The following is a 19,325-nucleotide window of genomic DNA, read 5'->3' as shown; positions in this document are numbered from 1 at the left end:
TGTGATTTGAAGCAATCTACAGCCCACTTTTCTTGGTGTAATGGTCCCACAGAACCATGTCTTAATATGGAATTTGATGAATTAGAAGATGCTTATGCATGTCATAATGCTTATTCAAGACGAATAGGTTTTAGCACTAGAAAAAGTCATTCTCGACGATTGAATGATAGCTCATTAGTTGTGATAGAATATGTGTGTTCAAGGGAAGGATTTCGTTATAAAAAATCTCAAAACACAATCTCTACAAATTCGAAGCCAGAAACAAGGATAGGATTCAAAGCAATGATGGGTTTGAAGAAAGTGGGATTAGGATGGATTGTATGTAAGTTCGTAATTGAACATAATCATGTGCTCCTTTCTCCTAGAAGTACAAGTTTACTTCATGAACATAGAGTGGTAACACATGCCCAAAAGAGTCTTATAGATACACTAAATGAGGCCGGTGTACCTCCAAGGAAGATAATGTCAGTGTTGAGTAAAGAATCCGGTAGTGACCATAATGTTGGTTGTATTGCTAAAGATGTTCAAAATTATTTGGGGAATAGAAGAAGTCTTATGTTTGGAGAGGGAGATGCACAAAAAATGTACAATTATTTTCTTGAGAGACAAAGCAAAAATCCAGGTTTTCTTTACGCAATCCAAGTGGATGAAAATGGAAGAATGGGCAATTGTTTTTGGGCAGATGCTAGATCACGAGCTGCATACTAATATTTTGGAGATGTTGTTACTTTTGATACTACCTATTTGACAAATTGTTATAAGATGCCTTTTGTTCCTTTTACTGGAGTTAACCACCATCACCAATCTATGATGTTTCGATGTGCTTTGCTCATAAATGAAACCGCTGAATCATATACATGGTTGTTGAAAACATGGCTTGAGGCAATGCTTGGACGTGCTTGATGTGGTATTTTTGGGACCAAAAATATCAATTAAAAATAATCACTCACAATAGGACGAATTTTTGTAGAATACGGCTATATTGAGGGTGTCGAATCTCAAGAACGCAGGGGTTTAATTATCAAAATTTAAAAGATTAAAGTTAACTTAATTTAAAAGAGAATGATTTGTTGTGTATAATTTCAAAGTGCATGAAAATAAAAAGAGTAAATATATGAGAAAGAGAGAGTAGGGTATTGACTTCATGACTATCCGTACATCAATGGTTAACCATATTTAATTCTAGCAATTCATTCTATGCATGTTATAATTTAAACAAGAAAATACATGAAAATAATTTCATACAGTCAATGGAATAGCATAACCCATCTCCGGTTGGCACGGATCGTCTACCTAAATTACACTAAACTAGGGTGTAGTATGATCCGTCTTTCCTAGGTATGGTCTATCTAACCCTATTGATTGCATGTCAATTAAGAACCATTGTATAACCATCATTCTTATACTCACAGAAAATAAGAATGATTTGAGTTTAATAATAGTAAAATAATTTCTAAGACAAGATAATAATTTTACTAATATTGAGTTGGAATTTTAGAACAATTGCATTTAATATGAAGAACATAAATCAATTATAGCAATCCTCAGAGTTATACAATCAACATGCATAAATTGAAAAACTAGAAATTAAATACAATCAAACCATTCTGCTTGGAAAGGGTTACATCAATACCCCACAATTGGGTTTAGCCGCTCATGATCTTCTAAGCTCCACAGACAATTTACTGAAATTTAAACTCTAGAAAGCGGTGTGTGTGTTTACAATCTTTATAGCCCTATTTATAGGGATTAGGCAAACCCTAATAACCCTAGAAACCCCCAGAAAACTGGAGGTCAGTCTCCCAGTCCAATTGGGAGACTGAAAACCAAATCCACGCTGGAAAAGGATTGCTGCCGTGCAATACACGCCCGAGTGCTCTCGATCCTAAGTTTTGTGCGCTCGAGCCTAGCTGTTATGCGCACGAGTGTAGGCATGCACTCGATCCCTGGCCGTAGACGCTCGAGCGCAGGTGCGCTCGAGCTCAGGAGTAGTTGCGCTCGATCCTAGATCCAGAATGCTCAGCTTTTTGCCCTTTTAAGCCTAATTTTCAATAGTTTGTCAAATAAGACCTGAAACACAAAAACAAAACAAAATCAAACAAATAACAATGCTAAGGAATTAACATATGTAAGTTAAAGGGCTTGGATGTGCAGCATTCGGCGCTTATCACACCCCCCCAACTTACATATTGCTAGCCCCTTAGCAATACGAACAGAAAATAAAGTGAAAAATAAAAAGATGAATTCATCTTTCGTGGGATGTACGATTGCATTTAGCATATGCAACAAGCCTTTTAAACCCCTAGGAGTTCCTTAGAGGATGGGTGAAGTCTCGTGAGGGTTTTCCAGAATGATACCCACAAACATTTTTTTAACCATGTAGTTCCCAAGAATGCAATATCATGACCATCATGGTTCTCAGTCATTAATAGGCTTAATAAAACAAACACTATCTTCACAATTTCAGGAAATTACATATTAGCTCCAATCATGGCAATTATGAGGCATTACAGGATTCAACTAATGTATGTTAACTCAACACATAATCATGGGATTTCAAAACTAATCTCAATCATGCATGGATCAATACCCAAAATTCATTGGACTTCCCATCGGATAAAACAACCAAGGCGAAAATTTCCCATTTTTTTTTAATTTTTTTTTTTATATATATATATCACTTAGCTCCCTTAAGATTTCTGATTGACCCATGTATCGAGCGTTAGGCTAATGACTCCCAAACTAGACGGTTTTAGGGCATTAGGTGTAAAGACACCCCTAAGGACTTACTAACTCGGGTCAAAAAGGCTACGAAGCTAAGCTACTTTTTTTTATTATTTTTTTATTTATTTTATCAATCAAACCAAACTTCTCACTTTTTGACGCGAACACTCACTGCTTAATGAGGCAGGAGGTCCGGTTACTTGGTGGAAAGTTTAAAATTATCTCTTTTTTTTTTTTTTTTTTTTTTTAATTGATGCCAAGGTCATTGTCCCGATAAGTTACCCAACTACCATCCAAATATTAAAACCAGACATCACTGATTTTAGATTTTATGTCCCACAGACTACATGCTAGTGTGCTTGTGAAAATCACATTAAAACAAGTAATATCTAATGCTGCCAATGAAAGTAACACAATTTGAATTCCTTAATCAAGTGATCATGTGTTTGTCATATTAAGCCCATCAATGAATTTCAAATCATAACAGGAAAATTAATTGCATACTCACAACTAACATGTATGCCCACACCCCCCAACTTAAAATGCACAATGTCCTCAGTGTGTGGAAAACAACAATAAAGCAGTGCAAGGGATAGGAGTACCTGACCTATCACTGCGGCACAGAAGAAGATGCTCCCGAATCAGGTGGCATCCATGCTAAAATGGCACGCAATAGTTCTTCCTGGACTTCAAATCTTTCATCTGTCAGGCGCTTATCCTCCGCCTTCTAGGTGGCAAGCTCAGATCGGAGCTCCTACAATTCTTTGTGGAGGGACTCATATTAGGACATGCTCATAGTAACAGTCTCCACCGCTCCCTCTCTCTCTGATCGCTCAACTGCGGGTGGCTCGTTGTGTATATGCCCATCAGCCTCCCGGACGACCTCAGTTGCTACGGGCTCCCAACGTCGTCTCAGCATGTGGGAATAACTCTGGTTCCACTAGATCAGGCCGAACTGATGGTGAGCAAAAATTGGCCCATCAGCTGGTGTACCCGCAATGCCTTGGGTCTGAAGGATATGCATGAGGAGAAAAGGGAAGGGAAGTCCCCATGAAGACGAACCCTGAGTGCACCGTACCATCGCCCTGTCCCAAAACATGTGTATCTGGTCCCAAATGAGCTAAGGGATGGAAATCCAAAAGCCTCCCTGAAAAGCATACAGTGCCGCTAGGAAGGGACTGCATCGCTGAGTTTTGTGTTCAAATGGAGACACATTCCGCTGCAAAATGAAGTCCACGAACCACAGTCGGGAAGGCAGCAAGACCTTGCTTGTACAGTTGCGGAGATCATCAGTACAACGAATGTGAGATGGTGATAGAATTCTCGGACCAGGCCTTCGTAAGCAACGAGACTGACAGGATGGAACAGTGCTGTGAGGCCGCGGTGTTTGTATTCTTTGACCGCCCACTTGGTTGCTTGAAGGCTCTTCAAGACGGTGTCAATGGCAAACGACGTCTCCAAGATGAGCTTTCGTTGCCTTCCACGGCGTGGTAAAGGTTGGGCGAGGACTTCGGGGGTGGTATCCCGAGCGAGGGAAGCTCGAGAGGTGGAAGTGGGGGCCTGAAGCATGATGTGGCTTCGTTGAGGCTTTTTGTCGAACACCTGGTGGGCACCTCAAAAGTGAAGTGGTAGAGAACCATTGTACCCGGCTGCCTAACCCCCTGCAAGTAGAAGTAAAAACCTAACACAGAGCAGTCCGTGTGTGATGGAGCACCCACGGACTGCTGTATCCACAAAAAATGGGGAAAAATGGGTACAGTGGGGTGTTTGGGGGAATAGGAAATGGAGGAGAGAAGAAGGGACGGAGAGGGAGAAAGAGAGTGGGGGAAGGAAGGTGGTGGCGGGGTTAGGTGGTTCGGTGGGCGTAGGGGGTGCGGCAGTGATGGGGTGGTGGTGAGTAGGTGGCATTGGTTGAGTGCAGTGGTGTAGCGTAGAGAAGTGGGGCTGCGGGGGTGGGGGAAGAAATAGAGGAGAAAAAATGACCTGTGACCTAAAAAGGTCATGTGAGACCTCTGAATGAGTGCGCTCGAGTGGGCACCAGAGTGCGCTCGATTGTACTTGTGCAGAGGGGGGATGGATGGGCGGGTGTACGCTCGAGCGCTCCATAAGGTGTGCTCAAGCGCATTCGTGCATGTGTGTGTCGGTGTGTGCGCAGGCCAGTGTTCTGAGATCGAGCGCACAGTGGGTGCGCTCGAGCCTAGAGTGCCAGTGCCTCAATCAAAAAGGTAGACGGGATCCGTCAAATCGACGGATTCCACGTCTATACTTGGCTCGAAGTTCTGGATGCAGGGCTTCAACCTTTGACCGCTGACCTTGAACAGAGTGCCATCCTTTGGGTCCCGCAATTCGACAGCGCCATGGGGCGACACCGAGGTGACTATGAATGGACTGTCCCATCTGGAGCGGAGTTTCTCAGGGAAAAACCGGAGTTTGGAATTGAAGAGCCATACTTGCTGGTCCGGCACAAATGTCTTGGGCAGGATATGTTTGTCATGAAAAGCCTTAGTCCGCTCCTTATAAAGGCGATCACTATCATATGCATCCCGTCGCAGCTCCTCCAACTCTGTCAACTGAAGTTTCCGGTGGGACCGGCTGCTTGCATGTCGAAATTGAACTGCTTAATTGCCCATAGAGCCTTATGTTCTAATTCCACAGGGAAGTGACACGCCTTGCCATATACCAGCCTATAGGGAGACATTCCAATGGGGGGTTTTGTAAGCTGTGCGGTAGGCCCATAATGCATCATTGAGGCGCAAGGACCAATCCTTTCGGTCTGGCCTAACCGTCTTCTCTAGAATATGCTTAATCTCCCGGTTAGAAACTTCCACTTGGCCATTTGTTTGAGAATGGTACGGAGTGGCTACCTTATGTGTGACGGAGTATTTGAGAAGCAAGGCTTTGAAAAACCGGTTGCAAAAGTGTCTACCTTCATTACTGATGATAGCTCGAGGAGTACCAAATCAGCTGAAAATGTTGGCTTGGAGGATCTTCACCACAACCTTGTGATCATTGGTCTTTGTGGCAATGGCTTCTACCCACTTAGAGACATAATCTACTCCTACCAAAATGTACTCATATCCACAAGACGGTGGGAAGGGTCCCATAAAGTCAATACCCTAGACATCAAAAATCTCGACAATAAGGATGGGGTTCAATGGCATCATGTCCCTCCGAGACATAGCTCCTAGGTATTGACATCTCTCACAAGCTCAGCAGAATTCATAGGCATTTTTGAACAAGGTGGGCCATGTGAATCCGCATTATAGAACTTTGGCTGTTGTCTTCTTGGCACTGAAATGTCCTCCACAAGCTAGAGAGTGACAGAATGTGAGAATACTGGAAAATTCACTCTTAGGGACACAGCGTCGGATGATCTGATAAGCACAATACTTGAACAACTCCTGATCTTTCCAAAAATAGAATCGAACTTGCTTAAAGAAGCGGTCCTTATCTTGCTTAGACCAATGAGAAGGAATCCGTCCTGTAGCTAGATAATTGACAATATCGGCATACCATGACAGATTTTTCGGAGTGATTTCAATAGTTGCTCATCTAGGAACGAGTCATGAACAGGAACCGGTTGGGGTGTCTCAAATAAAATTCGTGACAGATGGTCGGCAACAACATTCTAAGTACCCCTCTTGTCCCGAATCTCAATATCAAATTCTTGTAGAAGTAATATCCAGCAGATCAATCGTGGCTTTGGTTCCTTCTTGGCCAGAAAATGTTGTAGAGTAGCATGATCAGAAAAAATGATAACCTTTGATCCCAGAAGATATGAACGGAATTAATCAAGAGCAAAGACCACAGCTAGCAATTCTTTCTCGGTGGTTGTGTAATTGACTTAAGCATCCATTAGAGTCTTGCTAGCATAATAAATGACATGAGGAAGCTTGCCTACCCGTTGTCCCAAAACTGCACCCACAACATAGTCAGACGCATTACACTTGATTTCAAAGGGTAAAGACCAGTCAGGAGGCTGCATGATGGGGGGAGAAGATAACAGAGACCGTAGCTTCTGAAATGCCTCGTGACATGCTTCATCAAAGTGAAAAGGGGCGTCCTTAGCAAGCAAGTTACATAAGGGCCTTGTAATTTTACTGAAGTCCTTGATAAAATGGCGATAGAAGCCGGCATATCCTAGGAAGGAACGGATTTGCTTTACTGAAGTGGGCGGCGGTACATTTTCAATTAGCTCCGCTTTAGCCCGGTCCACCTCAACACCTCTTTTGGACACTATATGGCCCAAAACTATACCTTCCTACACCATGAAGTGGCTCTTCTCCCAACTTAAAATCAGGTTAGTTTCTTTGCAACGTTGAAGCACAAGTGAAAGATTATGGATACATTTATCAAAAGAAGATCCAAAAATAGAAAAATCATCCAGAAATACCTCCAAAAATTTCTCCACCATGTCGGAGAAGATAGACATCATACATCTCTAGAATGAGGCAGGTGCATTGCATAAGCCGAAGGGCATGCATCGGTAAGCAAAGGTGCCGAATGGACAAGTAAACGTCGTCTTCTCTTGGTCTTGGGGATCAACTGCAACCTGATTATACCCGAAATAGCCATCTAGGAAGCAATAGTAGCTTTGGCCAGTAAGACGCTCCAAAATTTGATCAATGAATCGGAGCAGGAAGTGATCCTTCCGAGTATGGCAATTGAGCTTCCGGTAGTCGATGCAAACACGCCATCCCTTAGTTGTGTGCTGTAGAACCAACTCTCCAATAGAATTCTCAACGACGGTGATGCCGGATTTCTTTAGAACCACTTGAGTGGGGCTCACCCATTTGCTACCTGAGATAGGGTAGATGATGCATGCATCAAGTAACTTGACTACCTCTTTCATCACCACCTCTTTCATGTTGGGATTCAATCGGCGCTGTGCCTCATGGGAAGGTCAAGCATCTTCTTCCAAATGGATTCGGTGCATACAGATAGAGGGGTCGATGCCTTTCAAATCTGCCGCGGTCCATCCAATGGCTTCTTTATATTCCTTTAACATTGCTAGCAGACTATCCTCTTGGTCCTTTTGAAGGTCGGAAGTAATGATGACCAGTAAAGTGTTGTTAGATCCAAGAAATGCATACTTGAGCTTTGCCAGCAGGGGCTTCAACTCAAGTTTCGGTGGAGACAATAGAGAAGGAACATGAGGAGTGCTCGATGTTACAGGTAGGGGCGCCTTTACTACTCTCTATGGATGGAAATCTGCACTTGCGGCTGTTTCTAGCAAATCTTGAACCTTTTTGATGTACTGGTTGTATTGAACTTATCACAATCGAAGTAATTCAAGCAGGTTTCCACTGGATCCTTTGTCATGAGACTAGGTAGTGAATCTTCTTCATATTCTTCAATGTTATCCAAAAAAGAAACACTCATTCTGATCAGGAGCATGCTGAAATGCAGTAAAGATATTCAATCGAACCTTCATATTGCCAAATGATATCTCTATGACTCTAGTTCGACAATTGATACATGCATTTGCTGTGGCTAAGAAAGGGGGCCCAAGGATGACAGGAATCAACTTATCAGGACTAGGCACAAGCTCGGTGTCAAGCACTATAAAGTCGACTAGGAAGAAAAATTTATCAATCTGAATTATCATATGTTCTACAATCCCTCTAGGCATCTTAATCGACCAATCAGCTAGTTGCAGAATCACTGTGGTGGGCTTCAGCTCCCCTAGGCTGAGCTGCTGATATACAAAATAGGGAAGTAAATTCACACCAGCCCCCAGATCTAAGAGTGCCTTATCAATCTCCCTTTTTTCGATGATGCATGAAATTGTAGAGGTCCCGGGGTCCTTGAACTTTGGAGGAGTGTTGTACTTAATTAGGGAACTCACTTGCTCAGTCAGAAGGACTTTCTTGGGGATGTTATTTCTGGTCTTCCTCTTTTGAGAACACAAGTCTTTAAGGAACTTGGCATAGGCAGGCACTTGTGCGATGGCATCAAGAAGGGGGAGATTGATTTTTACCTGTTTGAACATCTCCATCATTCCTTGTATTTTCTCTCCATGTTTCCCAAAGTGAGACGGTTCCTTGAGACGTTCTGGGAAGAGGGCCCATGGCTCATATGGAATCTTTGGAGTGGGAGCTGTTGATGACGAAGCCTTATTACTTACTTGCTTACATCTATCATTCTGCAGATTCTGTGCACCCTCCGTGTGCTCATACTTCTTCTCCTCTACATGATTGTCAACTATTCTCTCGCTTCTCAAGGTGGTGATGGCTTGAACTTGCTGATGGTACGAAGTGCCATCATCTACCATGTAGTGCCCCTTAGGATTTACCACCGACTGACTCGAAAGCTTTCCTTCGTCTCTTCTATTGAAGGTGTTGGCAAGTTGTCCGACTTGAGCTTGTAGCTTGGCAATGGATTGGGAGTGTGAGTTTACTATTTCCTCTTGAGATTTGACCGTCTGCTTAATCTCGCCCGCCAGCTCACTCATCATTTTAAGCGCCCGATCCTCAAAATTAGAATCTGCGGCCTGGTATTGCTGCTGTGGAGGCCAGTAAGTGGAATGAGGTTGATAGGGCATCATGTCTTCCATGAGAAATTTGGATGATTTCTCCACCCGGGATTGTAGGTATTGGAGTACGGATCTTTACCTGGTCTGGAGAATGCTACATTAACCTGCTCATTAACAATATCAATATAATTTCTAGTAACAGGGTAGTTATTTACATGATGCATAGGACTAGAACAGAATGAGCATGGTTCAGGTGGTGTGTGCGTGTGAGCAGCATTAGGAGCAAAACCAGCAGTCATCCATTGGTCTAGCTTCTTGGTGATAGCCTCAACTACTTGGTTGGCCATGTTTGGGGGCTGGCCTGCTTCATACAAACTCTGTCTTGAGTGCTTTAGGTGTTGGTGCTCTTCGTTTGGTGGAAACCTATTGAGGAGAATTGTTACTTAAATTTTCAAACATAGCCCATGCTTCATCTTCGCTTTTTAACATGAAGTTCCCCCACATGATGCATCTACCATTTTTCTATTGGACTCCGTCAGGCCATCATAAAAAAACACTACACTAGCTGCCATTTCGGGACAGCGTGGTGTGGACATGATCGAAGCAAGCTCTGCAGCCTATCCCAAGTCTCATGGAAATCTTCTCCCTCATATTGGGAGAAGGTAGTGATAGCTCTCCTAGTGTAATTGGTCATTCCTACGGGATAATACTTCTTAAGAAATTATTGTTGCAATTGAGCCCAAGAAGTGATAGAGTTGAGTGTTAAGGACTGGAACCAATGTTTTTCTTTTTCCTTGAGGGAGAAAGGAAAAAGACGCATCCTTAGGGCGTCCTCAGTGAATCCATTCATGCTAGTGGTATCACAAATTGCTTCGAGATCACTGAGGAAGTCATGAGGATTCTCAGTGCTAAGCCCTAGGAACGAAGGTAAACTTCGTCTAGTGCTGGGCTTAATTTCATAATGGGTTGCCGTGATTTCCGGCAGTTGGAGACATGTGGGAGTAGTGTAAGTGGTAGGAAGATAATGGTCTTGCAAAGCTACGTGGTTATCGTCTCCCATGGTCTCAGTAGATCGCTCTTCTAGCAAATTAGGGGTCCTTTGGGATCTAATTTGTCTAAAAGTGCGTTCAATTTCAAGGTCGCATGAAATTAATGGAAAAGACAAAGAACGGCAACCGAGCATAAACAAAACAGAAAATAAAGAAAAACTAGGCTAAAATAGAAAAGTAAAGCTCACAAACGGCCCTTAGATGTGTTGGGGTTTTGGATGCAGGTTGCCGCAAGTGCGCTCGATTGCACGGCAGGGTGCGCTCGAGCGTACTGCTGCAGATGGGTGCGAGCGCAAGAGGGGAAAGCTCGAGCGCTGCTGGCTTGATTCCTGCTGGAATGCGTCTGTGCACTCGATCACACGCGACCTGCGCTCAATTGCAGTCACAGAGAAGGTAGCTATGGACCTATTTTCAAATTCTAAAAAAATAAAAACCAAACGCACAACAGAATTAAAATTAGCAACTTAAAACAGAAAAATAAATTATTAACCTAAAATCAACCTTAAATTTAGATAATGAAACCGTTAAACAATCCCCGGCAACGGCACCAAAAATTGATGTGGTATTTTTGTAACAAAAAATATCAATTAAAAATAACCACTCGCAATAGGACAAATCTTTGTAGGATACGGCTGTATTGAGGGTGTCGAACCTCAAGGACTGCAGGAGTTTAATTATCAAAATTTAAAAGATTAAAGTTAACTTAATTTAAAAGAGAATGATTTGTTGTGTATAATTTTAAAGTGCATGAAAATAAAAAGAGTAAATATATGAGAAAGAGAGAGTAGGGTATTGACTTCACCACTATCCGCACATCAATGGTTAACCATATTTAATTCTAGCAATTCATTCTATGCATGTTATAATTTAAACAAGAAAACACATGAACATAATTTCATACAATCAATGGAATAGCATAACCCATCTTCGGTTGGCACAGATCGTCTACCTAAATTACACTAAACTAGGGTGTAGTACGATCTGTCTTTTCTAGGTATGGTCTATCTAACCCTATTGATTGCATGTCAATTAAGAACCATTGTATAACCATCATTCTTATACTCACAGAAAATAAGAATGATTTGAGTTCAATAATAGTAAAATAATTTCTAAGACAAGATAAGAATTTTACTAATATTGAGTTGGAATTTAAGAACAATTGCATTTAATATGAAGAACAGAAATCAATTGTAGCAATCCTTAGAGCCCTATTTATAGGGATTAGGCAAACCCTAAAAATCCTAGAAACCCTCAGAAAACTGGAGGTCAGTCTCCTAGACCAATTGGGAGATTGAAAACCAAATCCACGCTAGAAAATGATTGCCGTCGTGCAATACGTGCCCGAGTGCGCTCGATCCTAAGTTTTGTGCTCTCGAGCCTAGCTGTTATGTGCACGAGCGTAGGCATGCGCTCGATCCCTGGCCGCAGACTCTTGAGCGCAGGTGCGCTCGAGCTCAGGAGTAGCTGGGCTTGATCCTAGATCCAGAATGCTCAGCTTTTTGCCCTTTTAAGCCCAATTTTCAATGGTTTGTCAAATAAGACTTGAAACAAAACAAAATCAAACAAAAAACAATGCTAAGGAATTAACATATGTAAATTTAAGGGCTTGAATGTGTAACATTCAGCGCTTATCAGTGCTCCTTCTACAATTATCACAGATGATGACAAGGCTATGGGTAAGGCAATTGCAGATGTACTATCAAATACTACTCATAGATTATGCTTGTGGCATATTTTACAAAAAGTTCTAGAACATTTGGCTTATATATATAATAAATATCCATCTTTCCAAGGAGATTTTCGACATTGTATTCATAATACAATCACGATTGAAGAGTTTGAGACTAAATTGAGTGAAATTGTAAGCAAATATCAATTGGGAGAGAATGATTGGTTGAAAAATATTTATAGGCAATGTGAAAAGTGGATACCAGCTTACTTGCGAACCACATTTTGTGCTGGCATGCTTACTACTCAAAGGAGTGAGAGTCTGAATAAGTTTTTTAAAGATTATGTTCGGTCAAGCACAATGGTGTGTGACTTTGTATATCAATATGAAAAAGCCTTGGATACACATTATTTTAAAGAGAAAGAAAGAGATGTGAAGACATTAAATTCTAGATCGATTTTAAAAACATGTTACAAGATGGAAGCAGAGGCTGCAAAGGTTTACACAAGAGAGTCTTTTTTGATGTTTCAATAAGATCTATTTAACACTCAAAATTACAAGTAATTCAAATATTGGGAAGAAGGAGGGATGAAGATATATAGGGTGACCCTTCATGGGAGAGAAACTCCATTTTATGAAGTTACATTTGAAGTTCTTGAAAAGAAAGCAACTTGTACATGCCATACGTTTGAATCTGTTGGAATTCTATGTAGGCACATTTTTCAATTTTTTTTGAAGAAATCTTTGGTGGACACTATTCCTCAACATTATGTTTTAGAGAGATGAATGATCAATGCCAAGAGTCGCATTGTACATGGCATATCTAGTGATGATAAGCAAGTAGAGAAACCAAATTCTTTCACTTTGATGAGAAATAGCTTAATGTTGCAATTTTATGAAGTTATAGAAGCAGGGTGCCAATCAAAACGAAAATATGAACATCTTGGCATTGGTTTAGAAAAGCTTCATCACGAGCTTTTGGCAATGGATGATGATTGTGATGTAGGAAGCATCGAGGGTCCCATGTTGAACAACGAAGTACTATCAAACCTTGCAAGATCCTTTAAATGTTCGTTATAAAGGAAAACCCAAATCTTTGAGACAAAAAAATGCAAAAGAAAATCAAGAAATCAAGAAAATGGCATATTTCATTTGCAAGAAAACCGAGCATGTGAGAACCAATTGTCCTTCACAAAAGCAAGCAAGGTATTGTTATAAATTTTGTGATTTACAATAATTTACATTAAAATATATTGTGTTTTAATTTGCATTAAAATCTTATTTTCTATAGGGATGTTGTGAAAGACAATATGCAGTCAACTAATTTAGAGTTGATGGATCAACAAAGTTTAGTAAAAATAAGGGGAAACTTCAGAAAGCCCCCCTGAACTTTCAACCGTTTTGACAAGTACCCTTGAATTTCTAAAACTCTCACTTAAGCCCCCTAAACTTTGGTTTGCTCTCACTTTGGACCATTTTAACGTTAAAGTCAAATAATTTGACTTTTTATACCCATTTTACCCTCCCCCAAAACTACGTCGTTTTGTGTCCTAAAACTACAACACCTACCTAGCCCAAAACGACGTCGTTTTAGGCATTATTATTATTTAAAAAAAAAAAAAAAAGCAAAGGGGGTGGCTAAAGACCAGCCAGGGGGTGGCAGAAGCCATCTCGATTTCCTTTCCTTTTTATTTTTTTAATATATATTTTGCTTTTCCTTTTCTTTTTTTTGTCTTTTTATTTTATTTTATAATATTATGCTCAAAACGACGTCGTTTTGGGTTTGGTGGTGATGTAGTTTTGAAGCCCAAAACGGTGTAGTTTTGGAGTCCAAAACGACATAGTTTTGGTTAAGGGTAAAATGGGTATAAAAAGTCAAATTGTTTGACTTTGACGTTAAAAGGGTCCAAAGTGAGAGCAAACAAAAGTTCAGGGGGCCTAAGTGAGAGTTTTGAAAAGTCAGGGGGTGCTTGTCAAAATGGTTGGAAGTTCAGGGGGGCTTTCTGAAGTTTCCTCTAAAAGTAATTTCTTATTATAACATATCCTCTATCAAAGTCATATTTTGTCCATTATCTAAATTTTATTATTTTTGCATACAATGCTCTTTGCCAACTATGGAGTATCCATCTGCAACTACATTTGTCATGTCTCAAGATCCTGTATTTTCATCTAGCACAATTGATATTGGTCCAGACAACAACCCCTATGAAATTCCTTGAAGTTGTGATTTGTGTGGAGTGGTCTTTTTTGTGAGGTTATGGTGACCATAAGGAATGTATGTAAGTTGTATGCTGTTATGGTGACCACATTTTGGTTTATTTTTTGTATAACCAACAATGTTTAAGCTTGCTATATAACCAACAGTATTTGTTCAATATTTTTCAAGACTGAGAGCAACAGTATTTGCTCAATATTTGTTCCAACTTACAACAATGAAAGTAAAATGGCAAATTTATTCCACAAGCACCAAGAAAATACCAGAGTGCTTCTGCAACTATTAAATTACAAGTGCTCTGGAAGAAATAAAAATGCAGGTGAATCTAGTTGCAGACACCCTTAAATACAAAGGATTTTGTAAGGGCAGATTAGAACTTCATTGAAAATGTAGGTGAATCTAGTTGCAGACACCCTTAATTTGAACTGTATTGAGAATCAACAATATTTTTTATTCCAACTTACAACAATGAAAGCAAAATGGCAGATTTATTCTACAACCAGCAAGAAAATACCAGACTGCTCTGGGCCAAAAAAATTGCAAATGCTCTGGATGAAAAAAAAAATGCAAGTGAAACTTAGAATTTTCAATTTCATCAAGCATCTAGTTGCAGACACCCTTAAATACAAAGGATTTTTTAAGGGCCTTAATTAGAATCCCTTGTTAGTTAAAAAAAATCCAAAAAAAAAAAGAAAGAACTTTTATCCACTCCTGAGCGGTGTGAGTGGGCTGAGCAGTGGGGTTCATTGGGTGGTGCGGGTGTGGCGATATTGGTGCAGACGACAACGATCTAGGCAGTGGGCTAGGCGGCAGCGAGTTGGGCGGCGGTAGTGAACTGGGCGGCAGCAATGAATTGGGCTGGACGACAGCGAGGCTCAATTTCTCTATTAATCTTTTTCCTGGGCTGTGCTGGTGACCTGGACAGCGGTGGACTGGATGACAGCGAGCTGGGCGGCGGTAGGCGAAAGAAAACTGAGAAAACTGAGCGAGAAAGAAAACAGAGAAAACTCACGGTCTGTTTTAAAAAAGGTATAATCTAGTGCATCCAAGAACTTTTTCTAACTTGCTCCAGGCTGACATGTTAGTCATTTAGTGGCTGGCACAAAATCCACCTTTTGTGCAACCTCAGTACCCAAGACGCTCTCTTTGGTTTATATACGGTAAAAAGGGGGAAAAAAAGTAAACACGGGAGATGTTTTGTATTTTTTTTTAATATTCATATTTAATTCCAAGTTGTTTTTTCTGCATAAAAGATAGAATTAAAAAAATTAGAAGATTTCACTTTGGGTAGGAGCTTTGACAAGACAACCTTTTTCCATAGGAATGGTTATTTATCATTTTGAGGAGTAGTTATTTTTTCCTAAAAGAAGAGGAATAGCCATTCCCCCCATAAATAAATAAAAAAAGCCTTATGTTTTTTTTTTTTATTCCAAAAAACCTTTTTTTTTTTTTTTTTTGGAAAAAATAAATCAACAATGGGTTAGGGGTGCCGAAAACACTGAGTTGTCACACATTAAGAGTTGCCGTGACCAACCCTAAAGGACTCAGTAGTGGTTGGAAGCACCCATAGATCATTCTAGTGACCACCCCGAGGAGCTCTAGGGATGGTGCGACTACCCCAGAGCTTCTCGTTGATGGGGGAGGTCAACTACCCATTGAGATTTTTTTTTTACCAAGAAAAATTAAAATAATGGCTTTTTGGTAAATAATTTTAAACCTAGGGTATTTTTTTTTTTTTTTTTTAAAAAAAAAAAGAGCAAATATATTAAATTCTCATGAAAAGTTTTGATCTTGTATTCCTAATAATACACATTCATATTCTGAATGAATCACGATTTATGCCAAACATAGCCTATACGTTTGCTCTTCTCTTCCCACGATTGGCTGTAAGATTTATTCATGCATCACATCTAGATACTTCAGGATTTTCATTGTTTCTATTGCTTCGTATGTGACCTATGTGATGTTAGACATGTACCAGATGTGGAAAAGAATCTGATTTCATTAGGCACCTTAGACTCAAACGGTTATGGTTATAAGTCTGAAGGTGGAGTAATGAAGATGACTAATGGTGCGATGGTAGTGATGAAGGGGCAGAAAAGTTCAAAGAATATCTATAAACTGTTGGGAAGTATAGTTGTAAATGGAATCGCCTCTGTGGAGTCTGAGTCTGATTGTACTATTTTGTGGCATATGCGGTTGGGTCATATGTGTGAGCAAGGCATGTTGGAGATTCATAAGAAAAATCTGTTGAAGGGTGTTAAAACGTGCAAAACTGATTTCTGTAAATTCTATGTTCTAGGGAAGCAGAATCGGGTACAATTCAAGACAGCCACACACAAGATAGAGGGCATTCTAGACTATGTCCATTCTGATTTTTGGGGATCAGTGAGGACAGTGTCACAGGAAGGACATATGCATTTCGTGATCTTTATTGATGATTTCTCCAAAAAGGTTTGGGTGTACTTCATGCGACACAAATCAGAGATGTTTGGCAAGTTCAAGCTGTGGAAAGCTGAAGTGGAGAACCAGACTGGGAAGAAGGTTAAGTGCCTCAGGACAGATAATGGAACCGAGTGCACAAACGACATGTTTAGAGATTTCTGTGAGCAGCATGGTATAAAGAGACATTTTACAGTATGCAAGACACCACAGCAAAATGGTGTGGCGGGAAGCATGGTATAAAGAGACATTTCATAGTACGCAAGACACCACAGCAAAATGGTGTGGCGGAAAGGATGAATAGGTCTATTGCACAGAGAGAACAATGTCTCAGATTGAATGCTGGACTTGCTGTTGCGCAAAATAGTACCTAAATTAATAGATAATAATTTTTACGTTTTACCTACAAGTGCACAACGTTAACATAGTAGTATATGGTGCAAATACAAGATCATTCCCACGAGGATTGCTGAATTTATATTTAAAAATAGATTCCTTAAGCAAAAGCAAAACAAAGATTGATTTTTGAAGTGATGACAATAAAGGGTAGGGCTTTGATATCCACCACTAATTATATGTAGCTAATATAACAATATGCCAATGCTTTGATCAGGTTATGCATATCTAATGTTTGTCAACCTTAGGGCATGTCGTATACTCCTAAAGCTATAGATTTCCCTAAGCAACAAGTTAGGCATGATATCTACTCTAACTCTTTTCATTCCTAAGGAATTTAGCATGATTTATACTAAGTTGTTCCTTAGGAAAGCATATGTTCTATGGAAATTGACAAACACACGAGCCCTAGGGCATGACATATACTCCCGGCTCCCCATGTTGATTAACCTAAGAACCCGGCGTGGATTTCTTTTGTTACTTATGTTAAACCCAGGACTCGGCCATCCAAATTGATTTAACTAACTAGTCCATACCACATGCATATGTTGATCAGGCACACACATGAAGAATTCATTCAAGCAGGTATTAATCAAGTTAAATAGCACAACAAGATCATCACCAAGGCACCAATATTGAAATATTAACAAAACATAACTAGGGCTTCAATCAAGCCCTACTAATTAAATTAGCTACACATAAAGTTGATGTTAAACATCTTCATAAAATAAAAGAAAAGAAAGGAAAAGAATAAACCTGAGACTTGAACTTGACCAGCTCCTCTTCTCTCCTTGCAAAAACCTCTCCCTATTCTAAAGGCTTAAGAGTCTATTTATAGGCTTTAGAAGTCCTTGGAAAAGTAGTAAACCCTAGGGATTTTGTAGGGTTTCAATCCTATTACAATTGGGAGTTGGAAAACCCTAATATGGAAATAGGGACATCTTAGCCGCCACCTTGGTCTGTCTCCTGTGCACGGGTGCGCTCGATCGCAGCCCGTGTGCACTCGATCCCAGGTCCGCGATTGATCCTTCTTCTGGCATGCGCTCGATCGTTCCTAGCTTGCTTTGTGCTACGTCCTCTCGGGTACTGCGCTCAATCGCAGGTACCCTGCGATTGATCGCAGTGTCAGGGAGTTCCAATTTTTCTCATCTTCTCTCTTTGAGCCCAAATCACTCAGTTTTACTTCATTTTCTTTCAAAAGCCTATAAAAACATTAAAAAAAAAAAAAAAAAAAAAAAACACAAAAAGGAATTAAAATGGCCTAATTAAGTAAAACCAAAGGAATAAAACATGCAAGTTAAAGGCTGAAAATATGAATATTTTAGCACTTATCACACCCCCAAACTTACATATTGCTAGTCCCTTAGCAATACAGAACTAAAAACAAGAATGGAAAAACAGAAAACAAGAGATAAATCCATCTTTCGTGGGATATACGATTGCATTTAGCGTATGCAACAAGTCATTTAAACCCCTAGGAATTCCCTAGTGGAGGAGTGGAGTCTCGTGAGGGTTTTTCAGAAATGTTACCCACAAACATCATGCAAGAGTTTATGCTATCCGAAAATTAAGGTATCACTCAAAACCATGATTCTCATTCATTAGCAAGCTTAAAAACATAAACTCCATCTTCACAATGAATTGGAATTTTAAAATTTAAGACATGCTAAGACATCACAAGTTTGAAAATAGGGTAAAGTGAACTAGCACATAAATATGACGCTTCCAATTGTTTCTAATGTGCAATGTCTCAATATCTCAAAGTTCACTGAAATCCCTATTAGAATGAACAACAATAGCATATTTTTCTCTTTCTTCTTCTTTTTTTTTTTTTACTTTGTCAGGTTGTGCAATGCTTGATTCCCTTAAGCTTTCTAATTGACCCATGTAACGAGTGTTAAGTCAATGACTCCCAAACCAGATGGTTTTAGGGCATTAGGTGTAGAGACATCCCTAGGACTTACTAACTCAAGTCAAAAAGGCTACGAAACCAAACTAACCATGACATTAACCAAGTCAAAATTCTTCAACTTTTGACGTGAACACTCAATGCTTTGAGGCAAGAAGTCCAGTTACTCAGTGAAAAGCTTATCAATGATCATTAATTTTTTTCTCTTATTCTTTTTTTTTTCACATAAATATATTCCAAGGTATCCATCTAATAAATCATCCAGTTTCACTTAAGACATAGAAACACACACATCAACCTTCATGTTATACCTCACAAATTATGTACTAATGTGCTTGTATAAGATTAGATCAAACATGTGAATTCTCAACTGTCCTAAGCAAGTAACCAAACTGAAAGACTCAATTATTAGATCATGTGTTCAAAATTTTAAGCTCACCAATGAA

The 19,325-nt window shown here is 40.0% G+C and overlaps 1 pseudogene; it reads left to right on the top strand.

Moving 5' to 3' along the window:
• Positions 1–45: 45 nt before the first annotated feature.
• LOC148584862 (protein FAR1-RELATED SEQUENCE 5-like) lies at positions 46–16,817 on the top strand (annotated as a pseudogene).
• The last annotated feature ends 2,508 nt before the right edge of the window (positions 16,818–19,325 follow it).

Source organism: Corylus avellana, chromosome 6 (genome assembly GCF_965113065.1).
Source record: "Corylus avellana chromosome 6, dhCorAvel1.hap1.2, whole genome shotgun sequence".
NCBI classification, from domain to species: domain Eukaryota; kingdom Viridiplantae; phylum Streptophyta; class Magnoliopsida; order Fagales; family Betulaceae; genus Corylus; species Corylus avellana.
This window is presented reverse-complemented; position numbering and strand designations above follow the sequence as displayed.